Below are 6370 nucleotides of genomic sequence, written 5' to 3' on the forward strand. Positions count from 1 at the left end.
ATTGAAATCTCCTTTATTAGTCACTTCAAAGGTATATAATGTAGGATCTTTATATACCTGCAATGCTGCAATTGATAGACACGTATGGTACAATTGCTAGAAACATGAGATTATATGCAATTACCTGACCAAGTCACCATGTGACACGTCAGCCACAAAACAAAGCATACAGAAAAATTAGGGCCTATTATGTGGGAAAAAAAATTTCAAAACCACAAAATATTCATAAATGAACTTGCCTAATATTAGTAATTATGTCCCAGGAGCACCGGTACAGCCATGTTAAATTTGCACTATATGTAAATATTATTACTCTGCACAGATTGCAGATAAGTCATAAAATACACAATAGTATATCAAAAAGAAGAATGGCACCTCAATAATTCTTTAAAGCAGTGTTAAATCAATGCACTTGCACCTTCCATCCATAATGATTATGAAAAAATGCTTTTGCATATTATCAGCAAAACGCGGCTAGAAAATATATGTATATAAACTTGAATATTTGTTCTTAATCGCACACCTGTTGAAATTAGTGCTTTCAGTGCAATAGCTGAAACCAATCAGTTTCAAAGTAAAATGTGTAACCAATGGTGGTATTTCCACATTTAAGTTCAGCAGTTGTAACAATGTAACTGCAGTTGTTTACTTTCATAGATAAAGGAAACAGATGTAACCATTAAGTGGCTCAGTGGCGGAACTAGAGAATGGTGGGCCCAGGTGCAACAATATGCATTGGGCCCCCTCCCATATTAAAAACAGGGAAATGGCGTCGCCCAAAATACAGTGTTTTATCTCACTAACAAGGGGTGTCGCCACACAGTAGTACTCCCAATTCACAGTAGAGAGCCTTATACACAGTACGCCACACAGTAGAGAAGCTTATACACAGTACACCACACAGCAGAGAGCCTTATACACGTTGCGCCACACAGTAGAGCGCCTTATACACGTTGCGCCACACAGTAGAGCGCCTTATACACGTTGCGCCACACAGTAGAGAAGCTTATACACAGTACGTCACACAGTAGAGAGCCTTATACAGGGTTCGCCACACAGTAGAGAGCCTTACACAGGGTGCGCCACACAGTAGAGATCCTTATACAGGGTGCGCCACACAGTAGAGAAGCTTATACATGCTACAACACATAGGGGGGTATTCAGTTATTGCTGGATTTTTCATCCAGTCTAAAAATCGTCAATTATTGGTCATTTTTAGGGCGAATGACATTTCCCCTATTCAATGCATGTGCAGGATTTTTCAACTGGTCAAAAAATCCAGCACTAACGAAAAACACGCAGATCTGTGAATTTCCTGGTGAGCCATGTGTTTTGACGAATTTGCAGGCATTTTCGCCCGTTTTTTGGGTCTGTTTTCTCCCATGCCAATTCGGCAAAAAAAGTGAAACGTCGTGGGCGAAAAGGGATTCAAAAATGGGCGAAAAACCCGCAATTAAATACCCATGGTCGAATTATACAGTTTTTTCGGCTAGCCGAAATTGAATACCCCACATTATAGAGAAGCTTATACACGTTATGCCACACAGTAGAGAGGCTTATACATGGTACACCACACAGTAGAGAGGCTTATACATGGTACGCTGCACAGTAGAGAGGCTTATACACGTTGCGCCACACAGTAGAGAGGCTTATACATGGTACGCTACACAGTAGAGAGGCTTATACATGGTACACCACACAGTAGAGAGGCTTATACATGGTACACCACACAGTAGAGAGGCTTATACATGGTACGCTACACAGTAGAGAGGCTTATACACATTGCGCCACACAGTAGAGAGGCTTATACACGGTGCGCCACACAGTAGAGAGCCTTATACACGGTATGCCACACAGTAGAGAGCCTTATACATGGTACGCCACACAGTAGAGAGCCGTATACACGGTACGCCACACAGTAGAGAGCCTTATACATGGTACACCACACAGTAGAGAGCCGTATACACGGTACGCCACACAGTAGAGAGGCTTATACATGGTACACCACACAGTAGAGAGGCTTATACACGTTGCGCCACACAGTAGAGAGGCTTATACATGGTACACCACACAGTAGAGAGGCTTTTACACGGTACGCCACACAGTAGAGAGCCTTATACATGGTACGCCACACAGTAGAGAGGCTTATACATGGTACGCCACACAGTAGAGAGGCTTATAGATGGTACGCCACACAGTAGAGAGGCTTATACACGGTACGCCACACAGTAGAGAGCCTTATACATGGTACGCCACACAGTAGAGAGGCTTATACACGGTACGCCACACAGTAGAGAGGCTTATACACGGTACGCCACACAGTAGAGAGCCTTATACATGGTACGCCACACAGTAGAGAGGCTTATACACGGTACGCCACACAGTAGAGAGCCTTATACATGGTACGCCACACAGTAGAGCGACGCACACGTCAACATTTACAACCAGGAATGTGAGACAGATACAGATGAAGACAGCCTTATCGTTGCCGCGATGTGTTGGAACTGGCGTACGCATCACAGCAAGCTGCAGTGAAAGCCGTACTGTGGCTAGTCGCTGCCTCCGTTTACTCCATAGATGTCTATGGCTTGCATGCGTACACACACACGCGCTTCATAGACATGGGCACACTAGTCGCGCCATCCATGCCGTGATGCGAACTCATCGCGGGTTGGATGAGTGTGGCTACATCTATAGATATGGATATACACACACACACACACACACACACATAGTAAAACATACGCAAAGCAAGACACATATACACAGACACATCCACAGAAAACACACACACACACACAACACATAAATACAGCTAAACACACATAGCAAAATACATATACAGTATATACACAGAAACACGCACACCCATAGCTCAACACACACACACACACACAGCTAAACAGACATAGCAAAATACACATACAGTATATACAGACACACACACACACACACCCATAGCTAAACACACACACACATACCTACACAGACATAGCAAAATACATATAGAGTATACACTGAAACAAACACACACCCATAGCTAAACACACACACACACACAACACATAAATACAGCTAAACACACATAGCAAAATACATATACAGTATATACACAGAAACACACACACCCATAGCTAAACACACACACACACAGCTAAACAGACATAGCAAAATACACATACAGTATATACACACCCACACACACACACACACACACACACACACAGCTAGACATAGCAAAATACATATACAGTATATACAGAAACACGCACACAGCAAAACAGACATAGGAAAATACATATAGAGTATACACTGAAACACACACACACCCATAGCTAAACACACACATTGCCAGCAAAACACAAACTCTTTACTTTACATATGTTTTCATTTTCCACAAGTTGCACACTTTCCACCTCCTAGGCTAGCTCTGGCTCCGGCAAGGATCCTCACTGTGCAGGGGCTGAGTGCACTGACGGGACGTCTCCTCAGTCCTCACACTTCTGTATACACACACACTGCTGCCGTGACTCCCCTCTCCCTCCCTCTCCCCCCCTGTCCAGTATGCAGTGACTCAGTCCAGGAAGCTGAGAGCTGCAGCCGGGACCGCAAACAGGCTTCCTCAGTTAGGAGTCTAGGACCCGCAGCAGTAGCTCAGCGGTAGCAGCGTGTAATGAGTCAGTCTGACTCATTATACTGCTGCCGGCTATGGGCCCCTTCACAGCGCTGGGCCCCAGTGCACTGCACCGCTTGCACTGCCGCAAGTTCCGCCTCTGAAGTGGCTGTTGTATCACAGTAGTATCTAATGATTATGTGCTGAATTTCCAGAATTGCAGACAGTGCTCTGATAATTCTTAAAGACGAAGTCCCACTGTTGCTGCTAATTCAGAAGAAAAAATAGTTTAGAAGAAAAAATAGAAATGTAACTATTATGCAGAGAAGCGTTCCAACTGGTTTCAACAGGTTAAATAGGCAGCGTTCTAACGATTGCTGATGGCTATAAAAATAGTTTACATGGGTGCGGGGTGTTTACAATACCAGAACCCAAGTGATAGTGCAGCCGCTGGGAGTCCCGTTCTTCAGCCGTGCATCAGCTCTGGGGAATCCCGTTTCTGACCTTGCACTGGCTCCGGGGATTGCCGTGGCATGCAATTGAGGTGTCTGTGTGGCCGTTGCCTGGTGACTGCCTGGAGACTCCGGCTGATGCGGTCACGTGTGCGCCTCACGTGATCGCAGTTTCCTGTCCTGACGTACGTTTCGCAGAGAAAGCTTGTTCACAGGGCGTGCTGTAATCTCTCAGAGTGTCAGTATTTAAGGACAATTGCTGGTAGCTCATTGGATAATACGTTGTGACAGACATTTGATCCACCAATCCTTTTTTATTTTTCTCACGTCTGTTGACTAAATGGGTTTGGCTCGTAATAAATAATTAATTATTGAGAGTTGTTTGATTGTGTTTATGTGTCAGATAAGGCCAAGATGAAACAACTAACATCAGTCGCCCGTCACTTTTACACGCATCATGAAAGTAGATGGGAGGAGCTGAAAGTATTTGGCGCACACGTGACCGCATCAGCCGGAGTCTCCAGGCGGTCACCAGGCAACGGCCACACAGACACCTCAATTGCATGCCACGGCAATCCCCGGAGCCAGTGCAAGGTCAGAAACGGGATTCCCCAGAGCTGATGCACGGCTGAAGAACGGGACTCCCAGCGGCTGCACTATCACTTGGGTTCTGGTATTGTATACACCCCGCACCCATGTAAACTATTTCTATAGCCATCAGCAATCGTTAGAACGCTGCCTATTTAACCTGTTGAAACCAGTTGGAACGCTTCTCTGCATAATAGTTACATTTCTATTTTTTCTTCTGAACTATTTTTTCTTCTGAATTAGCAGCAACAGTGGGACTTCGTCTTTAAGAATTATCAGAGCACTGTCTGCAATTCTGGAAATTCAGCACATAATCATTAGATACTACTGTGATACAACAGCCACTTAATGGTTACATCTGTTTCCTTTATCTATGAAAGTAAACAATTGCAGTTACATTGTTACAACTGCTGAACTTAAATGTGGAAATACCACCATTGGTTACACATTTTACTTTGAAACCGATTGGTTTCAGCTATTGCACTGAAAGCACTAATTTCAACAGGTGTGCGATTAAGAACAAATATTCAAGTTTATAAACATATATTTTCTAGCTGCGTTTTGCTGATAATATGCAAAAGCATTTTTTCATAATCATTATGGATGGAAGGTGCAAGTGCATTGATTTAACACTGCTTTAAAGAATTATTGAGGTGCCATTCTTCTTTTTGATATACTATTGTGTATTTTATGACTTATCTGCAATCTGTGCAGAGTAATAATATTTACATATAGTGCAAATTTAACATGGCTGTACCGGTGCTCCTGGGACATAATTACTATTATTAGGCAATATTTTGTGGTTTTGAAATTTTTTTCCCCACATAATAGGCCCTAATTTTTCTGTATGCTTTGTTTTGTGGCTGACGTGTCACATGGTGACTTGGTCAGGTAATTGCATATAATCTCATGTTTCTAGCAATTGTACCATACGTGTCTATCAATTGCAGCATTGCAGGTATATAAAGATCCTACATTATATACCTTTGAAGTGACTAATAAAGGAGATTTCAATAATTGCGGTCATACCTCACTGGAGATGCCCAATCTCTTCTGACCTTGGAAGCTAAGCAGTGGAAGGCCGGGTTAGTAATAGGATGGGAGACCACCTCTGAACACCCTGGTACTGCAATAAATTGACTCCCTAATATAACAGTCACTCACAATTATACCACTTGGCAATCGGTCCCACATGACCAATGATTTAATTCTCTGCATTCACAATAACCCAGAATGGGCATTTGCAGAATAAATGATGGTCATGTAGTACATGAGAGACAATGTGCAATGATGATATAATCAAAGTATTACAGTGATTGATTTCCGGCATTTTTGAGACTGTGATATTGTCATCACTCATTATTCATTATTGATCTTTACATTTTCGCGAAACATTTTGTCCACATATAGATACTCCTAAAAACTCATTTCTTAATCTATTTACTATAAATGTCTTTATTAGTACCATACACGTTATAAATATCACCCTCTGAATTAGAGTGCTCCCAAAAAAGAGTCTACTTCTCAAAACCCCTTTGTGTTTTGGTTTCTCTAGCTTGACAAAAGGTTAGGGAACAGAAAGGAAATCTACCCTGGTCTGTCCCTATGTCACAGAGTCCTTCAGAGTCTCTCTATGTTCACTATCCAAAATAAAGTATCGACACGGAGTTTAACTCCACTGTCGACTACGATAATGCAAAGTTACAGCCAAGAGGGC

General features: G+C 42.7%; 1 pseudogene; it reads left to right on the top strand.

The window, feature by feature from the left end:
- Positions 1 to 5668: 5668 nt before the first annotated feature.
- LOC134963929 (5S ribosomal RNA) lies at positions 5669 to 5788 on the top strand (annotated as a pseudogene).
- The last annotated feature ends 582 nt before the right edge of the window (positions 5789 to 6370 follow it).

The sequence above is a fragment of the Pseudophryne corroboree genome, chromosome 9 (assembly GCF_028390025.1).
Source record: "Pseudophryne corroboree isolate aPseCor3 chromosome 9, aPseCor3.hap2, whole genome shotgun sequence".
Taxonomy (NCBI): Eukaryota; Metazoa; Chordata; class Amphibia; order Anura; family Myobatrachidae; genus Pseudophryne; species Pseudophryne corroboree.